General features: G+C 42.1%; 1 long non-coding RNA gene across 1 annotated transcript in view; it reads right to left on the bottom strand.

Annotated features, from left to right (window-relative positions):
* The window catches only part of LOC116442239, a 78,192-nt gene extending 69,292 nt beyond the window's left edge, over positions 1-8,900 (bottom strand). The window contains exon 1 of the long non-coding RNA XR_004239450.1: positions 8,445-8,900. This is a non-coding gene — a long non-coding RNA (uncharacterized LOC116442239). The remainder of the gene's footprint in view (positions 1-8,444) is intronic.
* Positions 8,901-21,213: the final 12,313 nt, after the last annotated feature.

The raw sequence follows: 21,213 nt of genomic DNA, 5'->3' as shown, positions 1-21,213 counted from the left end.
GAGAAAACAGTAGGAGATAGGATTTATGCTCTCTGTATAAATGAACTTCATAAGCTTTTCTTCGCAAGGGAGAAAGAAATTGTGTCTGACAAAGTTCTGCACAAAAAAAAAATTTAAAAAGAACATTTCTAAAGTGGGAAAAAAACAACTTTTGTTATCACGGGTGATTAATTGAATTGATGCGTAACTGTTGTTCCAGAGCAGTCGAGATTAGAAACAGTGACAGACTATGCCCTAGTGGTCCCAATTCTGCTATTACCTGAAATTACAGTCCAAAGCAGGCTGACTTGTGTGCCCCACAAATTCATAAAAATTCAAGAGCCACTCTCACCAGTCTACTTTTGATAAATTCTTCTTGATTCAGTAACCTTTCTTAATGGAATTTCTCTCTCTCTTCCTCTCTTTACTTTTACCTTTTTTTTTCACTTTGGTCCACACATTTATTATTATCCCTCCCACTCTCCTCCGTGGAAGTGCAGACCTCTGACTAAACATCCATGTTGTAATCTGTACAGGAATTTGCTGATGGTGCATGACAGAAGGGACTTAAAGAAAATTATGCATTTCTCAGGTCTACCCTAGGGCACACAAATCAAAGTCTCCCCTGAACACTATATAGTAAAACTGAAAGTAGCTACACTTTATATGGAAATTAGATGATCCTAGGATATAACACAACCAAACATATATCAAAACACAGTGACAATGAAGGTGGAAACTACTTTTTCTTTAGTGAGGATGTAAACCTCTATTTTGTTTTATTTCTCCTAATATATGCCTTTTTCTCCAAGGATGAGAAAGAACCCCACTAGGAATATGCATTCACTGGACAGGCTCTAAAGCTTGCCATTCTTTTTTCATTTTCATTTTGCTTTTAGGCCACTTCTATTTTTACTGTCTTAGGAAAGGTATTTAGAATAGTTCACATAGTAACAAATACCTTGATCTCTTATGGACTGAATCAGAAAGGGAAGGGCTTAACTGGGGGACAGGGAGTAATAGCTCATGGCATTTTTAGGGCAAGGGACCATATCTAATTTTGCTTTCTTCTTCTCTAGATTCTTGCTTGTTTTATAACAAAAACGAACCATAAAGCGTAGTGATGTGATATCTTGTACATAAAGCCTGCTGGTTTTCCTCACACTAGCTCCTTCCTGGGGGATGAGCCATTAACAGCAGAGCCCCTCCAGCTGCTGTTGTTGATGGCTGTGCAAAAGCAGCTGCCACATGCAGGCTCATTGCAGCTGGGACATAGATCGTACAACATCTGGGTTTGTGTCACTTCCCTCCAGGGCTTCTGCACACCTTTCATATTCCATTTTTTTAATGAAATGGGGAGTGGGGGCTGGAGAGATCCATGTATGATTTGTGCTTTGAAACAAGGCAAAGAGGGACAGAGAAGGTTCAATGCCAAAACCAAACATAAAAGCAGAATAGATAAAAGGAAGATTGTGTTTATTCCACTAGTACTCCTGGATCAGCATTTGAAGAATTAACTTTCTGCATTCTTTTGTATTGTCATTTTATGGGGTGAAAAATCAGCTCATTTCAAGGCAGCATAAGAAAAAAAGGAGATGACAAAGTTCAGCATCCCTTGGGGCTCTCAGTTTTGATGAGCTGATAGATTAACTCAAGTGCTCTCCCACTTCTATTGGGTGTGTGGGATCAGATTGCATCTTGCTGCACATCTCAACAGAGTGCAGTGATACAAGTCATCTCGTCCATGAAGGCAACAGGACACCAAAATAGAAGCAGGAAAGAAGAAATAGCCAGAATACAGAGCATGATAGCTGAGCAGATATGGACTCAGGCTCCTATTCTATGACAGCCTTTCTCTCTATAAATCTATTCGTTCCTCCATGTCTCATTTGCATATTCATAAATTCAAAATGAAACTAGTTTGCTGTCTCACAGGTCCACTATGAAAGGTAAATGATATTAAATATTGTAACCTACTCTAATGCTGTGAAACCAAAATCTATTTAAGACTATTTTTACTGAAAAGGAGGGATATTTTATAGACTGTTTCCCTTTGTGTCAGAGGAGACCAGACGGTGATGTCAGACTTCCAAAGGCCAACATGACATTGGAAAAAAAACATTTATGCTTTCCCCCAAAATATGTAGAGTCCTTGAGAAGTGGAAATCTACGGAGGGCACAACTGGGACAAACAAATCATTGGGACATCATTACATATCTGCCTGCTACTTGCATATATCATGGAAATATATTTCCATGTGATGTCGGTGATAGCAGTGAGTGACTCCCTGCTTGGGAGCTGAAGGCAAGGGATTATCCTTCTTTGCTCATGAGACCACATAGGTTACTGCATCCAGCCTTGAGCTCCTTGATAAATAGGAAAGGCACTGGTAAATGGGAACAAATTCAGAGTGCCAGCAAAATGGTTAGGGGCACTGGCCCCATGAGGGCACTTTTTCAGCCTGGAGAGGAGGCAACTTTGGGGGCACTTAGGAAGCCAAGGGAATGCATTCTGGGGTTCCTCCCCACCTGAATGACTCCACCAGTCAAAATATCTTATCTCTGCTGACAGTAAAGAAGGAAAGGCACAGGCATCTTCTGCAGAAAGGTATTTGTTTATGTTTAAAGAAATAGCATATGTAGATATAACAACTGGAAAAAGCCCTACCCCTGCACTGTATCGTGAAAATATCTGAGGATATAGGATAAGACCTGTTCAGTGCCTGGGTCATATTTCTCAGAGAATGATATCTTTGAATTTCTTTTACACAGCAGATGAGAACAGGTTTCCCCTTCAGTAGCCCACACATTTTTAACATACATCACAGGTGCCACTGAGAAATTGTTTTCCTACTATGTCTTTCTGTTTTGAACAATGCATAAACTGTCCTAGTGAAGAGAGAAAAAGGGCTCAGAGTTAAAAATGACCCTATTTACTGCAGTGCCTTTATACTGCTTGTATTAAAACATTATCATTCACACAAGCAATGGTGTAAAGGAAGTCGAGGCAATAAAACACAAATCAGAGATGGTGCTTCTACTAATGAAAATACAGGTACCACAGCAAGTCCCTGGCTGTCCCTCCTGTCTCCTGACCAGCTGTGTGCAAATGTATCTGCTGGGTTGAAGAAGAGGAATGGTGACAGAAGAGCCAGTTTTTCTGCATGCGAAAGGGAAAGGGCAGTATCCATCCTGGGGTGACCAGCCTGTACAAACTGGCTTGAGCTCAACTCTGGCAGCAGTGCATGGCTTTCTGCAGTCTCCTGCCAGCTTCCCTAGCTCCACCAGGAGCATTAGCATTGTTATGGCAGACAAAGATACGGTCCTGGTTTCTTTATGGCTCAAGCAGGAACGTTAATTCCAACATTATGGCAATTCCTTTCCCATTTCACATGTACCATGCCCACTACACACAACTAACACTGGCTTTGGGTATGTCTCTTACCCTTTGGGGGCTTCTCATGTATCCCCTGTGTATCTGTCTCACTAGTGCCACAGACAAGAGGGGAGATTCATTCACCCATGAATCCCGAGGCAGACGCACATAAAGGGCTGTTATTTATCACCTCTTTTTGTGCAAAATCGGCTGTGCAGCAGTGTGGACAAAATCCCAGCTCAGCACTTGAAGGATCACTCATGCCATCCTGCATCCCTATCAGCTGCAAACACTTCAATGTCCTGCAGGATAAAACCATACAAGGGGTGTGCTTACAGTGTTCATTGTGCAGGCTAGGTGTAGCTAGGCAGTTTATCATCCTCATGGAAAACGGCCAGGACAGCAGCTTCGAGATCAGCTACCTTGTTGAACAGCACCCTGTACTACAGCAGATGAAATTCAATTGCTTCCCAAAGAGCAAAGCAGATGCCTTGACCACCATGACCTGTCACATGAAGAGTTATAAGCCATGAGCATGAGAAAGATTCAGCTCTCCTGCCTGGCCAACAAAATAAAATACTTGCTGTTTTTTTGGGAAACTAAGAGTGCTGTTCTGGGACAGTACAGCCAGAGTGGCTACTCAGAGAAAGAGAGGCTGTCACTCAGCTTCTCTGCTGGCACTGCAATGCCAGCAGGACTCTCCTCCCTTGAGCATGTATTTGAAGCGTGTGTGGTGCTTGCCAGCTGAATCATAGCTGTTGGTACAGAGAAGATTGATGGGAGGGCAGAGGGACATAAGCTCCCCAAGAAAGATGACCAGTTTTCTTTGGAAAGCAGTTCTTTGCTATAGGAGGGGAAATCACAGCAAGAACAATGAGTAGAAGAGAATCGTGGACAAACTGCAACTGGAATATGGCATCCATCTGAAGGAGAAATGGGAAAATAGATCAGGCAAAGAGCAGAGCAGTAGAGAATAAAGTTTAGAGAAGATGTGAAGGTTTGCTTAAGGTAGGCAAGGAAAGATGAAGGAGATATAAAGGGGAATGGAGAATTTGGCTAGCAGCTGGGAGGCAATCAGAAAGGCAGTAGTAGGTCTGGGAGGGGAAACAGAGTGAAGAAAAAGACAAAAATAGAGAGAGGTAGAAACAGAAATGAAGATGTTGCTGCACCAAGTTTGCACAGGCTTTTGTGGTGATGGTTACCTGAGTGCCTGTGTGCCGTGCTCCCTAACTCCTCCAGGCTGGGAGCACAGCACAGATGCCCACACTGGCCCTGCATGAATCCTGCCCAGCTCTGCAGGAATTGCAGGCTATGCAGCATATCTTCCTGGCCTCAGATTTGCACCTCCCCAGTAAGTCCTGCTTACATATTGTCAGCCATGTGCTGTAGAGCCCAGGACCCACTACGTGAAAGGCAATTATTTACTTAATGTTCATAAATTAATATCCAGCTCCTGGAGTCATCTGGCTCTTTAGGCCTTGGTGAGATGCTGTCTCTCTTTTCTTTTTTTTTTTTTTTTCCCCAGTGCACACAAGATAGTGTGGAGCTGTTGATGTGTTTAGTACAAGTTTATTTTGAAGACATCTGCTTATGCCAAGGGAATAGTATGAACCCCAGTGACCTGTAGAGCCTGCATTCCTAATTAGCTGAGAAATATTCCATAATCAGGGTATTGCCATTTGAATGGAGTCTAAAGATAGAAAGGTCGTGTTCTTGTCTGAGGTCACAAATAATCACTTCTGACTATATAGTTTCATTCTGACCTAGAGTTAACCAGGTGCAAAGCTGGTAAGCAGCAGGACAAGATTACACTGTCTCACAGAGTACATCTACCCCGAGGGCATGCCTTATGTTTTTCAGTCACCTTTTTTTCTTCCAACCTCTAGCAAACATGTACAAACCCTTCAAGCATGACCGAGTAAGTGCTTTGAAACAATGCCGGCTTTTACGGCTGCTTTGCTGCAGGCCATCAGCCCCAAGAAGGTGCAACAAGCACAAAATGCTGAGAATGTGCCCTCCAGCACACTCACACCACCCCTAGCACCTGCCAGCCCTTCTTGCCACTCACTCCCCATTTGCCTCTTGCCCACCTGTATGTTGGGGTTTTTTTGTTATTTTATTTTTTTTGCCCCTGCCCTTTTTTATTCTCCAGAGCAGCATTCAGCTTCTGGAACCACCCAGCCTCCTCCATCCACTGCACTGCTTCACCACAGTATGGAGGCAGAAACTGATTTCTCTAAGGGCCTCCCAACATGTGGACCCTCTCCACCACAGCAAGAGTTTGGGCAGGAGTAACTCTGGCACTGGGAACCATTCCCAGGTTGCTTCAAACTACTGACTGTGGTGGAAGCACTTCAGTTTGGAGTTTGGCAATGTTGGTTGTAGCTTCCCAGAGGAAGAGCCTGGCTATCTCTGGTTTAAATACCCTGTGAGTGTCTTCTGTGGTGCAAACACAGACACAAATGAGGGGTGGGGTGTGGTGCAAACACACACCCACAGAGGGGTGGGGAGAAAGGCAAAGATGATATACTCCAATATGCTGATGGGGTATACCATGGCTGGATAGCATGTGTAGGAGAAAAATAAACAAATGGCCATGGACAGTAACAGAGCTGCTCACCCAGATGGCAGGCTGATCAGAAGCAGCTAATACCCTGCCTTATCTTTCCATCTCTCCCAGCCTTCTCTCTGACTGGGCAATCTGTCACTACATCTCTACCCTGGAGGACATAAAAAACTGTACATCTCTGTACCTATGCCTTGTTCCCTCCTCCAACTGAGTTGTTTCAGGCACAAATGTAGGTTAGAACATTTCTCATATGGCTAAGCACAAGTTTGTGTCTGGGGAAAGACTCCACTCTGATTTTATGCCTTTGCTAGAGGGTTTGTCCCTAACTTCAGAACATCTATTTCACAGCAGGGACTGAGAATTGGATTAAGTTTGTGTGATGGATCTGTATGGCTACTCTACAGAGCAGGCACGTAAACCTCAAAGCAGGGCATCTTTGTGTGGTTGTAGGAATGGGCTCCCAGACTGGAAAGCAGTGGCAAAAAAATCACCAGGAAGAGTACACTCAACAAAAGAATAGTTCCCAGCAAGCTGTGTGTTGTTGCTGTGGAAATTATAATTTCAGTTCAGTTAACACTTGAAGATCAGTGTTTTGTTTTTGCCAGCAGTCAGGCCTCCTGATGTTACCTGCAGGAATTCTGCTGTGGATTAATACATAGGGTGACATGATCTCAGACAGATAGGTCTCTGCCCATCCTCCTTCTCTCAGCTACATGCAGTCCAAACTCTGTGAAATCCTCCTGGAAGCCCTTGAGAAATGTTCTTGCTTACTTCCAAAAAAAAAAAAAAAAATCTATTCTGAAAAATCTATTCTAAAGGAAAAAAAAAATGGAAAAAAAACAAGCAAAAAAAACCACCATTGGTTGGTGAAATAAGTTACATTGTAAAAAATCCCACTGGCAACTTCTGGGAAATTCACAAATGACTGTTCCTTTGTCCAGGGTCTCTGTCTCTTGGGCATGTCCCCTTACAGAGTGCATATATTTGTGGATGCTCACTGTTATCTTTGTTGTTTTGTTTGCACAGGGAAATAGTGTCAACATTCAATTTTTTGGCTTGTCTAAAGGACAGTTAAGCTGTGATGGGTGACTTAGTTCTTTCAGGAGAAGTATTCAAACAGTGATTACTGTAGCTGAATGATTCAGAAAGTTTTCAGATAATCTTTGCTTAGGTCCTGATCTTCCCAAGACAATGCTTATGCTTCATTTTTTGCTTGCACAGTCACACGGAATTAAATGTGAGCATAACAGCACTTTTAAAGTTATGCCTATCATAAATCACCTTTCTGCATCAGGGCCTCAATCACTGCGTGTTAATAGATATTCGATGGGGGGGAAAAAGAGTAAATAAGCTTGCTTTGGCCCCATTTTAAATTCCTTTTGTTTTCAGTGATAGTTTGGAAAACAGACCTTCGGTAAACAAAATAACAATGACAAAAAAAGGCAAGAGGAAACAGTTTTTAAAGCCACATATGGAAGTACTTCTGAAAACCCAGCTGTATGCTTGCATAAACAAGGATTCAGCCGAGGTATCTGCACGGTGTTCCTGTCAGGAAACAGCAGTGATGCGTATGATTTATCAGAGCACCAGCAAGTACATGCCGTGGATATTCGCTCTCAGTCCACAGTGTTAAAGATTAGAAAAGGTATCTGTTGAATTCATTTGAATAGCAAATAGACCGGGGAATCACAGTCTGTTCTCAGCTATTCGGTGGGTGAAAAAAGTAATTTATTGAATATATTAGTCTCTCAATTCTAGCAATTAGAGCAGAGTTAGAGATCCGAAGAAAATAATTTCAGGTTCTATATATAATTTCTACAAGAAACTGATAAGTGATGTTAGTGCATGTACTTCCTGGCTTCTGGGTCAGTCACAAGTAGTTCGTAACAAATTCTCCCCACTCCCAGCTCGGAGGCTGGCTGACAGTGCCCTCAGCCAAGCACTGGTGTAAGGATTTTTAAGATCAAAGCATGGGTTAGCTACATTATTCTTGTGGAATTAGATTTTTGACCCCTGTTTGTAACTCACAAATTACAGTTACAAAACTTAGTCACCTACAACATTTGCAAATTAATTTCAACAACCAATTGAATACTTGAGCTAATCCATATTAGTACACAGGGAAAGGAATCTTGGACATTTGCATTTTGCATAAAAGCATGACTGAAAGTACTTCAAGGACAACTGGTAGAAGAAAAGCACTTTGGGGAGAGGAAAGACACTGGAGTTGTCAGCATCTGGTATTTCCAGGACCAGTGTTCAATTTTTGCATAATTTGGTCAGAAATTAAAGCAGGTTTTCCAATGCTTTTATCAGAGAGCTTTTCTCCCAAGTGTCCATCCTCTTGGCAGCCCCTGAAGGGAGACACCAAGCTCCCAGTCATTCTTCCCTTAGAAGCCATTTCATCAACTCAAGTCAGAGGCACCTGGACGCCTACAGAAGAATCTGGAAAACCAGCATTGCATGTGGAAGAAGAGAAGAGAGCACCAAAGAGATGGCGGATTGCCATTTTGTACTCACCCAATTAATATGCTCCTTCCTCCATTTGGTCTCTTGGTCGTTCCAGTCTCCATAATGTCTGGTGAACAGATCAAGGGGTGGAGCTGAACTGGTGACTGTCACCTTATAACATCTCTCCTATAAACACATAGTACTAGCATAGGCAGCAGGCACTGTCGTGCTGATCATCATCCTCTGAGTCAGCCATTTGCAACCACCTTCTCCAGGCTGTCATCTTGCCACTACAAATTCAAAATCTGAGTCAGAACCCAATTTAAACTGCTATAATTAACAGTCCCAATTTAACCAAACCTAGCAATTTGTCATCTTGCATACTCTGCATACATCTGAGCATCTTGCATTTGGGCTACTTTGTTCCCTGCTCATCTCCTTCTGCAGCCAAGCAGCTCAAGTCCAAAGAGATCAGTGGGTTTAGGCTCCCATCAGGGTAGAGTCTAACAGCAGCCAAACTATAAAATTCAGCCATGCTGGACTAGTTTGATTGTTAAAAAGCAAAGTACCAAATGCGATGGAATGGATGCTGCTGTGTGCTAATCTATAAATACTGATGAGTCAAAAGGGGATGAAGTTCTGCAAGTGATTTGTCAGTGAAAAAGAATTATTGTAGAATGGAGTGGCCCACTGCAATGAGGCGGCTCTGGGGCAGAGAGCCCAGGCTGGCAAGGAAAAAGCCTGGGTGCTGCTTAGGGGAAAGATGGATGGAAGCATCTTGCTTGCTGGTGAGCCCCAGGAAACTTGGACCAGCCAAGTTTTCTATGTGGAAGATAATTGTTTATCAAACAAGCTAAACATGAGCACTATTTCCCTTATTGTTTCTATATGCTCATGTTACTAACAAATGCTTCACTCTGAAGAGGGCCTCTGGTCACTGTGGATAGTTTAAGAGTGTCCCTGCCTTCACTTTAAGGGAATTCCCTGCATTTATTTTTAGGGAATTGCAAATAGGTGACTTACAGATTAACTCATGTTTTTGCAGCCACAGGTGATGCCAAAACTGTGGGTGGAAACATATTTCTGAAAAACGTGTCTTTTTAAGATTCAGGGAAGATTTTTTTCCTCCACTTTCTCTCTGTTGCTTCCTTTCTTTTCTCTCACCATCCACTTTGAATAACTTATTTGGTCTTTGCGTTTTGGTGTTGTTTATTTTTGCAGTACTGTCTTGAGGCCACGACTAAGAGGTTCTGGCTCTTCACCCAAGTGCAACTGGAGAACCATCCACTGCCCATATGTGTTTATGATCTGCGTAGATGTGAATGGACTAAGAGAGCTAATTCATAAATAATTTATACACCAGATCAACAGGCAAGCTGGAATAAACTCCATGTCTCCAAATCTGATTTCAGTAACCCATGCCCTAAACTGAACTCACTCTGCTGTCTCAACACTTTGCTGTGATCCCTCTCCATCCTGTGGCTTCCTATGGATGCCCGCTGTGTGTATTATTCTGCAAACACATCCAGTTGAGCCCATTTCAATGGATTATTTTTTATCATACCTATACATTGCTCTACTTTCTTACTGAAATATCTACATGTCAAAAATTATAGGAATTGTTTAAGAAGGCACTGAGAAACCCACGACTCCCATGCTGGCTGTGTCAAACACTTGTATTTAGGTGCCAATCAATGTGTGGTCTTCTCATGATGTTCTCATCATTATTTTAGCATCAGTTTCTACAGTGATAGACTTATCACTGTGTAAATGATCATTATATGTCTTGGGGGAAAAAGAAATATATTTTTGACAGTACTTTTTAAATGATTCAACTGTACATTTCCACACTGCCTCAGGAAAGTACACAGTGCTCTTCCAATCAAACTGTTGTTCTTCATTAGCTATTATAGAATGTATGCATACACATAATACACATATAATATTATCAGTCTGCATATGTGCTTGCATCTGCAGAAAAAAACCCATGGAGATCTCATTTATACTCACATTGACCAAACTGAGAAATAAAAAAATCTTGCTTCATCCTACATCTTTTTAGTTCAGTGAATTATTTTTTATTGATGTTGCAAGTCTTAATTTTAAATTCAGTTTTGATGAAAAAAGTAGCTGATCTTTTGCCTGTTATTGTACAAAATATATTTCTATCAAGTGGAAGGAAACATAATTTGTAAAATGATCAGTTACATAATGATTACAGTGGAGAAATATATTCTCTAATATAATTTGTTAAATGGAGGAATTTAATATGAAATAGTAGATTTCCAAATTTATACAAATAACACCAGATGGTGAGCAGCAGTTTTAATTAAATTAGGTTTGATAATTATAGCTGTTTAATTTTTAGGTTTGACTCAGATTAGAAAGAATGTATTATTTCCCTGTAAATTTATTTTTAGTTTTCTTCCAAGGTTGTGGATATTGCATTATTCACTGTGGCCTGGAGCAGCAGAGAGCTGTGGTCAGCTTTCTGGCGGCTGATTTTGGCTGGCTTTGGTTCTGCTTCAGCAATCCAGAGGATGTGGCGTGCTGGGACCCCCTGACGGGAGTCAGAGAGAGTTTTGCCAATGGAAGCAGGAGGGAGTTTCTCCACCAGAATATGTTTTCACAGGTCAGTCTTTTGACTAGCACTTCATTTCAGCTGCTTTTGAGCAAAGGAAGAAGCCTGACGACAACGATGCCTTTGCAGTTGCCATGTGCATTTCTGTGCCGTGACTGCAATGATCCATTTGCACACGCACACGCCTGCACTCCCTGCAGTTTGTGTCCTGCAACATTCCCTCTGGGAGGACCCTGCGAGGGCTACAGCCTGTCCAGCCACACACAGCAGTAATGTGATGAGCCCTGGCACCAGTACCCTGCTCTGACACACCCTTTCCCATCACTACTGCTTTCCAGAAGTTCCTCTGGTCTGATCCCAACCTTGAGCTCACCAGGTCCCAGTGACTCCACTGAGCCATGGAAATATGCTTAAAGCTACAAATGTGTCCAAGCCCTTTTTAGAATGTGTATAGAGTCCAAAGCCTATCTTGCAGGACTAGCTCTCTGCTAATCAATGCTCACAATCCCACAGGAATCACCTCCTGCCTTTGGATCAAGCCAAGTATGATCAGGATCCATATAACTGAGTCCATTCCATTTACAGGTCTGGCAGTTACAGCTACAAGCCCAAATGAATGCTTTCATCAACTTTGCAGGTCACAACTGCAAAAAGGATCTTGGCTGCAGTGACATCCGTGAACGCTCAGCTTCTCCCCAGCAGCAGGACGTTGCAGGGTGAAAGATCCATGCGAGAACAACTGTGGGACATTTGCTCAGTGGATGGTCTGATGCTCAGGGGAAGAAGGACTCTTTCAGTGTGACTGAGTTCATGGCACACTTCTCATTTGCTTGAGCTGTTAATCCATCTCGTGGAGTCTGTACATCATAAAAAAGAGGTGGGTGGGAAAAAAAGAGGTTTGAGTCATTGTACCATCACAGTTCAAAGGCACTTGGAATATGGTAATTGTAATTGAATACTGTAATTGTAAATGAACGTAAAATTTGGAACTTCAATGTTGCAGTTAAAAGATGTGTTCAGGATCTGCCTATAGCTTCTGGAAACCTTCAAATGCTTGTGACTTCCAGCATGGAAGCCAGCCTAAGGGCTCAGTCTCCATTTCAGATGACATTAAGAAACTTAAAAGTTGCCTTAAATCATCCCCCTCACTTCAGCTTTCTTAGAGCTGGCACTTGGGACTGGCACACAGGCAAGGTGGTGCTGTCCTGCCTCCTCTCTCTAAAGTCCTTTTTCTTTTATCTCAGTTTTCTCTCGGCAGGGTTCTTCTTCCATTATCTGCCTACTGCAAATCCTGTCTCCTGCTCTGCTTTCTCTTTTTGTGTGTGCTGAAAGGCAGCATCCCTGAATTTGGATGATATTGATTATGTAAATCAGGACTTCTCCTCTAGATTGCTTTTTCTTTGTGAACTGGGAGCATAATTTGCAGTCTTTTACCTGATAATTGTGAGGATAATTTGAGCTGTCTCTTTGTGGAGTCATCAGTGACTGTTTTCATTTCCATATGTGAGCAGTGCTCTTCTATTTTAAATTTTTTTCCTAATCCTGCCTTCTTCTGAACTACTGGATTGATTCTGCTGTTCATAACAGCATCACCTGAAGTCTATTTTGGAATTTCCGCTGCCAGCAAGGTTGAAATTTATCTACAATGTGGCAGGTTTTTCAACATTTCCAGAAAAGACATCATCCCATAACCATCAGCCTGACAATAAAGCTGTCTATCTGTAATGGAAAATTGAGGACTCATGGTCATGTTTTTCACTGCAAAAATGTTTCAAAATGAAGTAAAACAATATCATTTTGTTGTGAATAGCACATGTCTTTCATCAACTTGAAATACCAACTCTAGGTTCGAAAATTAAAATAATGAGAAGTTCATGACATTGTTCTTTTATGCAGCATCGAACACAACCCACTTACAAAGGGCCATGTAGCACATTTCACAGCAAATGAGATTTAAGCAATCTATTCACATGGTTTCTAAAGGATAGAAGGAAAAATATAATAGCCTTTTACTGGCCATTGTCTCAGAAAAGATGACCATTGCTTTATTGTACCATTTTTGAAAAAAGCAGTGCAAGCAGCTTCTTCCCCTTGTTCACACGATATTGGTACTGGCTAAGCACTGAAAATATGCTGAAGGTTTTATAAGATACAAGGAAAGAGGAACTCTGAGCCAAGACAGAGACCCAAAGGCAGCTCCCTTTGGTGTCAGCAGTCCTCTGGATTTGGCTCCCAGAACACCCAAAGGCTGCACAGAGCCTAAAGGCAGGACATCTCTACAGTGCCTTGGGCAGGACTAATGATAACATGACCATGGCTTCCTCTTCATCTTCCAATTTCCTATCAGATGTTTCAAGACTGACCTCATGGAAAATCCATGTAGCATATGGCTGTGATCGAACTAGTTTCTTTGGAACTGAGTTTCACTAGGAATTGCACCATTAAAAAAAAAAAAAAAAAAAAAAGAGAGAGAGAAGAATCTCTTAAGCTGCGGCAAAAGCTAAAAAAAACTCACTCAATTTTCTCCACAAGAAAAAAAATTACTCAGGAGTTTTATTTTTATAAACTAGCCATATCCCACTGTATTCTAGTTAATAAAATAGTATCAAATGCTACATTAACTTCTCTACATGAAAAATAGTTTGGAGGAAGTATGTTCTATTCCAAATATGTCCAAAAAGGGTCACATCTGACCCAATCAATATGCTTCTTTAAATTTCTGTCTGCAAGAGAAATGTCACAGTAATTAGTACATTTTCATGAAATAGCTCCCTTTGGACAAACTGGCATTTTCTAACAGGAAAATATTCTGTTAGAAAATTTCAGATCGATTCTACTGTTAACAGACTGCTCAGTTGCACCTGCAAACAAAGTCACACATCTGGGCTCTGTTGAAATCAGTCATGATTCTGTCAGAGGTTTCAAAGAGTCTGGAATTACAAATGTGGAAGTATGTGTGTATGAATATATGTATCTGTATCATTTATGTGTATCATTTATCTTTTACATATCTATACCTAGATAATTATAGATCTTGCTATATACACACCAGGAAAATGACTGGTCTAACAGATGGGAGTCCTGCAGGAAACCCTAAGAAGAGCCAGTGTTGCAGGAGAAGAGAGGCAAAGGCATATGTTTTGTTGTAGCTTGAATTACCAGAGAGCTAATCCCCAGGAAGGGGGTATATTTGACCTTCTGCAGCATGGGGAAAGTTAACCTTTAATATTTCTCAATCGACACATTCCAGGGAAAACTTTCTGTTTCACTGCAGTATTAAAAAACCATCAAGATTATCTGCATTTTTAGCAAGATGTAGAATCTAGAGGATTGGATTTTTTCAGCACCAGTCATGCAATTTGTCAACACTGTACTAGCTGAACAGTCAGTCAAACAAGACTCTCTCTTAATTCTTGAATGTGGCCAGTTTCCCAAATTTAAACAAAGTGGCCAAAGATGTTTATTTTCATTCTTGGTTAGCTAGTAAATGGTTTGAATGTGATATTAAGCATCATTAGCAATTGTTGAAAGGTGAAATGATTGAAATGAATAAGAAATGCTACATTTCAAAATGTATGGGGCTGTATTGCTCCCATGAGAACTCCCTGATAGATTTAGGGTGTGGAGAGTCAATCCTTTATCATCATGCCTGCCTGCTTCTTAAATATTATGACATCAAATTGGACACTAAAGTATAATGCTGGAATATACCATACAAGAAATAATTTAATGGTAGAGACTTGTATTCTCATAGGAAAAATTTCAGAAGTAGGTGAAATTGTTTGAATGGTAGGATTGAGGGAAAAAGGCTGTGAATGGCCCTTAAGAACACATTTTCAATGCATGCAAAATAGCAGTAAAATTTGCAGATACAAATACAATAGGCTAAAAATTAGGCTAGCAAATTTTCAACTCATGCACAATAGTACTAAAAAATACAGATTTAAGTACAGCAGTCTAAAAATACAGATACATCCTCTCTGTTAGCAGTGCATAAACACACGTCTCTGTGTCTGTGTGTGTGAGTGCATGTCCGGGCACATATAAATGGAGACATGAAGCAAGGGCATCTCTTTGACATCTACACAGAAATATCTTTCCCCACTAGTTCTGCTTTTGAAAAGTCAGTAATTTTCTTTGTCTTCAGCATGGTACAAAAATCCTCGGAGATTCATTGTCTGTTGTGAGCTTAATTCTGTTAGTCATGTCTAGATACTGCAGAAATCTTTGGGTTAAAGTATGATATACCACACACATCCAGGGAATGGAAGCTTTAACTTCAAATATTCCTGCTTTTGTGTATTTATGTCAGAGCTCCAGCACTGCTCTTTCAGCAGGGAAAGAGGGAGATTATGGGCTCATTATCTGGCCAGTAGTTTCAGTACTTCAAAAAATATGGGTTTTTCAGGACAGTAGGCTCTGTATATGCCGAGTATCTGTCTACCCATCCCTCAGCCTCCGCTCTAAGGAATGTACACATGCATGTGTAAATGAGTGTGTGCATGAATGTGCACAAATATATATGTGAATATTTGTAATTATACATTATGATAATTAGACTAACTGTACACAAAGCTGAAAAAATGTTTTGTTCTGGTTGCCACATTCTGCAGATTCATACTGGAAGCCCTTAGATTTACTTCATCAACATATCAGACAGAATTGTCAAATGAGGCTTCAAAATGTTGGGCTAATTACAAAAGCAGAATCAGAAAGGTTAAAAAATGTTAAAGTGCATCATTAGGGCAACACAGCCTATTGAGCATCAACTGATGAGAATTTATGGTGGGAGTTCAGACAGGAACAGACCATGAGCGTAAGAGGAATTAAAGTGTATGAGAGTGCTCTTTTGTATCCAGTACTCCTGATAATGCTCTCACATGCTCACAGTAATAACTCTGCATTTGATTTTAATCGTTTAGCTGCCTGGACTGTGATCTCTCGGTATCAAGCACTTAGATTACTCATACTCACCACTGAGGTATCTGGGATCTCACGGTGGGCATCCACTGATACGCAGTCCGTGGATGTTTGCCATACTTCTCTGATCTCCAAGACCATCCTCTGGGATCACAGGCATATGGTAGGGTCTCTGTTTAACCTGCACTGGGAGATCAAAGAGCAAATCTTGCTAATGCACCTGTGCTCCCTCTTCCCTGGATAAGGGAAGGAGCATGGTGTTTTTGTTACAAAAGACTTTGCTGCTTGTGTTAGAGACGGCAGTGAAGTAGCCTGAGGGATATGCTTGTGTGTTGTGCTAACAACATATGTTAGATCTATGCCAACATCCTCCTCACTCGCTCTCCCAGGTGCCTTAACTGCTGCTGAGACACAGAGGCTGGTGGTACCTGCTCCAAGGGGAGAAGAGGTAAATGCTGGAGACATCTTTCAGGAACAGAGAACATGAGTTATGTGTCATGCATTTATTTGGTTTCAGAGCTAGCGGTAAATCCAGACCCCCAATAGGACCTAATTACCTCCCATCTGAACACTAACTCACAAGCTAAATGCTGTCGAGGCGAGATGGGGACTCATTTCCAAGAACACAGGCACAAACACATTTTTATTGGCCATAGAAAATGGTAGTGTGTGTGCCAATATAGCATGGATGTCTGACTCAGAACATAAAGTGCAGGTGCCAGCAGCAAGAAGATGCTGCTAAGAAATAGCAGCTCTGTGGGACTGCAAAGTATCAGCTGTCTGGGGAGACCAGAACTGGGAAAAAGAGACACTGATGATTGAAAACACTTTTTTTTTGCCGTCTCCACAGGTCCCCTTGAGCTCTTCACCCTGCAATCGGAGCACAGAACTGTGGCAGTGGGAATGATGGGGTTGCTCCTTCTGAGATGGATCCAAAAACTCTGACCTCCTCTTCCTCAGGGAAACTTGCAACTACAGAGACTCTTCATCCACATGGGAGAGGAGTGAGAGGGCAGTGTTAGATAAGTGCAGAAATTCCTCTTCTCCTCACGGGATGTTCCTGGCAATGGATAAGACCTCGTGGCTTGGCTTGCCCTCATCCCTGGAGTCTCCTTTAGGAGGTAATCTTCGGAGACAAGAAAATCAACATCATTACTATATTTTGTACAGTGCCTTGCACACTGTATCCCTGATGTGACTGGGCTTTTGGGCACATCAAACCTACAGGTAATAACTACAAACAGTAACTGTCTCTGAGGATAGGAGTGGGAAAGGAAATTGTCTTTGGATAAAAATAGTTCCTTTTGATTGTGTATTTTCTGCTGGCTCTTTGCCTTCAGGCAATGTATGACAACTTGAGGAGCAGGGGGTTTTATCCCCTAGGCAATGTTTTATTGCTCTCTACCTTAAAGTCAGTCAATATTTGTAATTATCTGTCCACCCCACAGGTAACTGCAGGACTTTTTGGGGAAAAAAAAAAAGAATGAAGATGGCAGCAAAATTTCTGACGAGATTTGGAGAAAAGATAACAAAAAGCAGGCTGGTGGGCTTAAATCCCCTGCACAGATCTCAAAGACTTTCTTGTTTTATACAAGTCCTTTGTACGTTATTGTTATGCTTACTACACAAAACCTATCTAGGTGCAAGTGTATGTCCTTCTGTGTGTATGCACTCACATATGACCACATTTGCTTATTTGCACATGTGTATGAGTACATGCAGCATGTGTGGGTGGTGACAAGCTAAAGGAACATTTGCAAGGTTGACAAGACCAAAATTTGATCCTCCTTCAACCTGCTGGGTTTTTCTGAGTGTGTGCTGGGGCTAAGGAGAAAGAATCCCCTTTTGGGCTGAAAGATGCAGAGAGACAGAGGCTGCAGGAGGATAAAAACCCCAGCTCAACAGCCTGGTGCTGAAGAGTTAATTCAGCAGACTGGGTTTTCTGTTAACACAGTTATGCTGCTGACAGGCATCGGCAGTATGGTCGTCCTCTCCTCCCTGGCACCCAATGTGAGCCAGCAGAAACTTGCCTGGAGATGAGTGTCTCGAACTCTGCACACAGCACCCTGATGGCCTGCATCCCTTGCCAGCTATCAGTGACAGAGCTGACATGGAGAGGCAAGAGAGGGCACAGCTGGCATGCAAAACCCTGCCATCAGCACACCCGCATCTGCTGGATCTGTTGTGAGCAGTTCACCCAGCTGGGATTTTAATACAGCTGCATCCCTCCTTTTGGAAAGTGGTACTTTTCTCCCTCGATAATAGAGATGTGAAAAAAAGAACAAACACCAAATTAAATGTTTTTAGGGTAGCACATGCGTGTGAAATTTTAGGCCTGTTGACCTTGGCAGGGTACCCATAAAAAATCAGTACAAAATTAGCGGCATTTTTTGTTCTTAAAGGCCGTCATCCACGAAGGCAAAGGCAGACAGAGGAAGGAGCAGCCTGCTGATACAGGGCCCCATCCTGGAGATCCTGCCTGTGATCCTGCTGTGCTCCACAGGTCTGGGTGCAGGATGCTTGGTGGGTAGTGGTGAAATGAGGGGGTGGATATGTGGCACAGTCGTTCCTACACTTCACAGTTCCTCAATTGCAGCTGCCATCAGTGGGCGTTTATAGCACCAGGCACCCCACACCCAAACCTGCAAAGTGCTGCAGGAGCTCACAGGTGCTGACAGCTCTTGTCACCTCCCAGGAACTGCTCAGACACACACAGGACCGGCCACACACACACCACTCACACATGCCACCTCCCCTGTCGGCTCCTGACACTGGCTGCGCTCTGACAGGTTTTTTTATTTCATGGATGGACAGACAGTTCTCAACTTGACCCCGCAGATTCCTTTTCTTTCTTACATGGCCTTTGTATTTTAGTGAAAAGCCTTAAATAGCATTTCTGTAATCATGCTTTTCTGCTGACCCATATTCTAACACAGGTTCAAACCATGTTGGCAGCTGCTCCAGGTTCAGCTTATTAAATCCTTCCTGGGTAGCTGGGGAAGAAGAATTAGCTATCCAGGAGGAGAACCAGGCATTAGGAGCAGGGGAGACAAGTGCAAGGGATGGCCCCCTTCCTGGCAGTGCTAGAGCTGAGCCCATGTACGGTTTCTCTTCTGCTGATTGTTGCAAGCCAGAGCCTCGCACTGGCAGGAACCTGGGTGCTGATTTAAAGGTTGTGTGCTCTGCCACAGATTGGCAAAGGCTTAGGGATGGTGATGATTTATGAATCCTGATGGTGAATTTTGAGGTGCTTGGCTCCTGGGGTCTAGTCCAGAGCCGGAGACAAGGTGCCGAGTTCCCTGCACCTCTGAATAAAATCCATTTGTGGTATTGCCTTCTTCCTGCCTCCTCTCTTGCACAGTATCCTCATGACAAGTGCTTGGAATGCTAGAGATCCCAAGCAAAATCCCTCCTCTCTGAATTGCCACTCTTTCCTCTTAAAACTGGTCATTCTTTAAAACCAGATATGAAATTTATTAAATTTTACTTTCTCCTAACATGGGGATATGGGTGTAAATCCTTGCTGCGAGAGGCTCTTTTTTAGGCAAGATTCAAAAGCAGGGTAATCCCCAGGAAGGCAGAAAAACGCGGGTTTGAACTTCTTCAGGCAGGAGAGGGAACTGAGCCTGGATTTGCCCCAGCTAGAGTGAGTGCCTTCACCACATTGCCAGCACAATACGACCCTGTTATCTCTATCCCTTTGTGCTAATAAGCATCTGGAAAATGCACAGTTTGTGGATGTCACTGGGTTTAAGCATGTGATAAAGGCTGAGTTGCTAAACTGTGGTAAGGTACTCAGGTACTTAAAGATCCTAGAGAATATAGGTGTAAGAAATTTAGGTGTAGCTAAAGATTTGAGGCATCCACAGGCTCTTACTCCTGTACTGGGTTACCAGAATTTGTTCACATCCTTCTCCAGAATTGAACCTTTCCCTATTCATAACACAGTAATCAGGTTCCACTACCAATCAGTTTTAGTAAGTCTCACGAAGTAGCTGAATTAAACTTTGGCCCCAAAGCCATTACGGTATAATAAATGCTTATGTTGTAAACTGGTTATCCCAGAGTATATGGTCCTCCCAAGAGCAAAATATTTTCTGTTCAGTCTGATAATTCATCTGAAAGTGTATCAATCTAGAGGGCAATCCCATGCTTCTCTAAATAAGAGATGAGCAAGGTGTATATTTTTTGGTTCTCCAATTAAAAAAAATGCTAAATTACAGACCTCAGAAAGAACTTAAGCAGCACTGTAGTTGCAAATATGAGAAAGAAGACACAATAACAACGAGCAGACCAGAATGGATCCATTAGCAGCATGAATCCATTACACTTCCGTAATATTTCTAAAAGAACTGAGAGTGGAAGCAGACCAAGAGATACCAAAAATCCTGTGGAATCACTTAGGTGAGCTGGCCAGCTGCTCTGTAGTTCCCAAATCCATCTTTTCATAAACTGGGGAGGAAATACTAGAGCACTGCAAAACTTTATTTTAAGTGACCATGATGTAATGCTGCAGAGATAAAATATGATCATTCATCCCTCAGTTTGAAGAAACCAGAAAAAGTCTACTCTGATTTAACTCTGATGAAGAGATACTGCATAGGGATAGATTTTAATTTTTAATGAGATATTGGACCAGACAATCTCTATCTTTAATGATTAAGATGTGGATAATATTGCCTGTAAGTCATTGGTGTTGGATGAAAGTTACTAAGGCAGCAAAAGGTAATGGTGTATTTCTTCCTGGTCAATTGCTTACAGAAAAATGCTTTGCTGACTTGCAATAGCACAAATAGAACTCACAAAAATCAAAGTTCTGCTGAACTGCAGGAGTCCCAGCACTTCAGATTTTGGAAGAGAAAATGAAAAAAGAAAAAGAAACACTTTTGGTTTTGGAAAGAGATAAAGGTTCATTAAACAATATCTGGGAAAGAGATTAAGTACTTGTTGGGAAGCCAGAACTGCAGTAGAACATTGATAATTCCTTTCCCTTCCCTTCCCTTCCCGCACCTTCCCCTCCCTTCCCTTCTCTTCCCTTCCCCTTCTTTTCTTTCTACACATTCATTTCCAGTCCAAATAAATCTTTCTCTTCTCACATACTTTCATCTCAGGAGTTACTAAACATTGTGAGATTTTGAGGTAAGGTGTCTGCTCTGCTCCTGCCCTTCCCCACTTTTTTTACAGAGGGGCTACAGGGCTTCAGAAGTCCCTTGCCCTCTTCTTGGAGCAGTCCCTTAGTTCAAGCACTGCAGAGACCACCAGAACGTGCCTGTGCCAAGCACTAAAGGCCTCTGCTGAGATGCTGGGGGCAGAGTCTGGAGGAGATGCCATATTGCC

This window comes from Corvus moneduloides, chromosome 3 (genome assembly GCF_009650955.1).
Source record: "Corvus moneduloides isolate bCorMon1 chromosome 3, bCorMon1.pri, whole genome shotgun sequence".
Classification (NCBI taxonomy): domain Eukaryota; kingdom Metazoa; phylum Chordata; class Aves; order Passeriformes; family Corvidae; genus Corvus; species Corvus moneduloides.
This window is presented reverse-complemented; position numbering and strand designations above follow the sequence as displayed.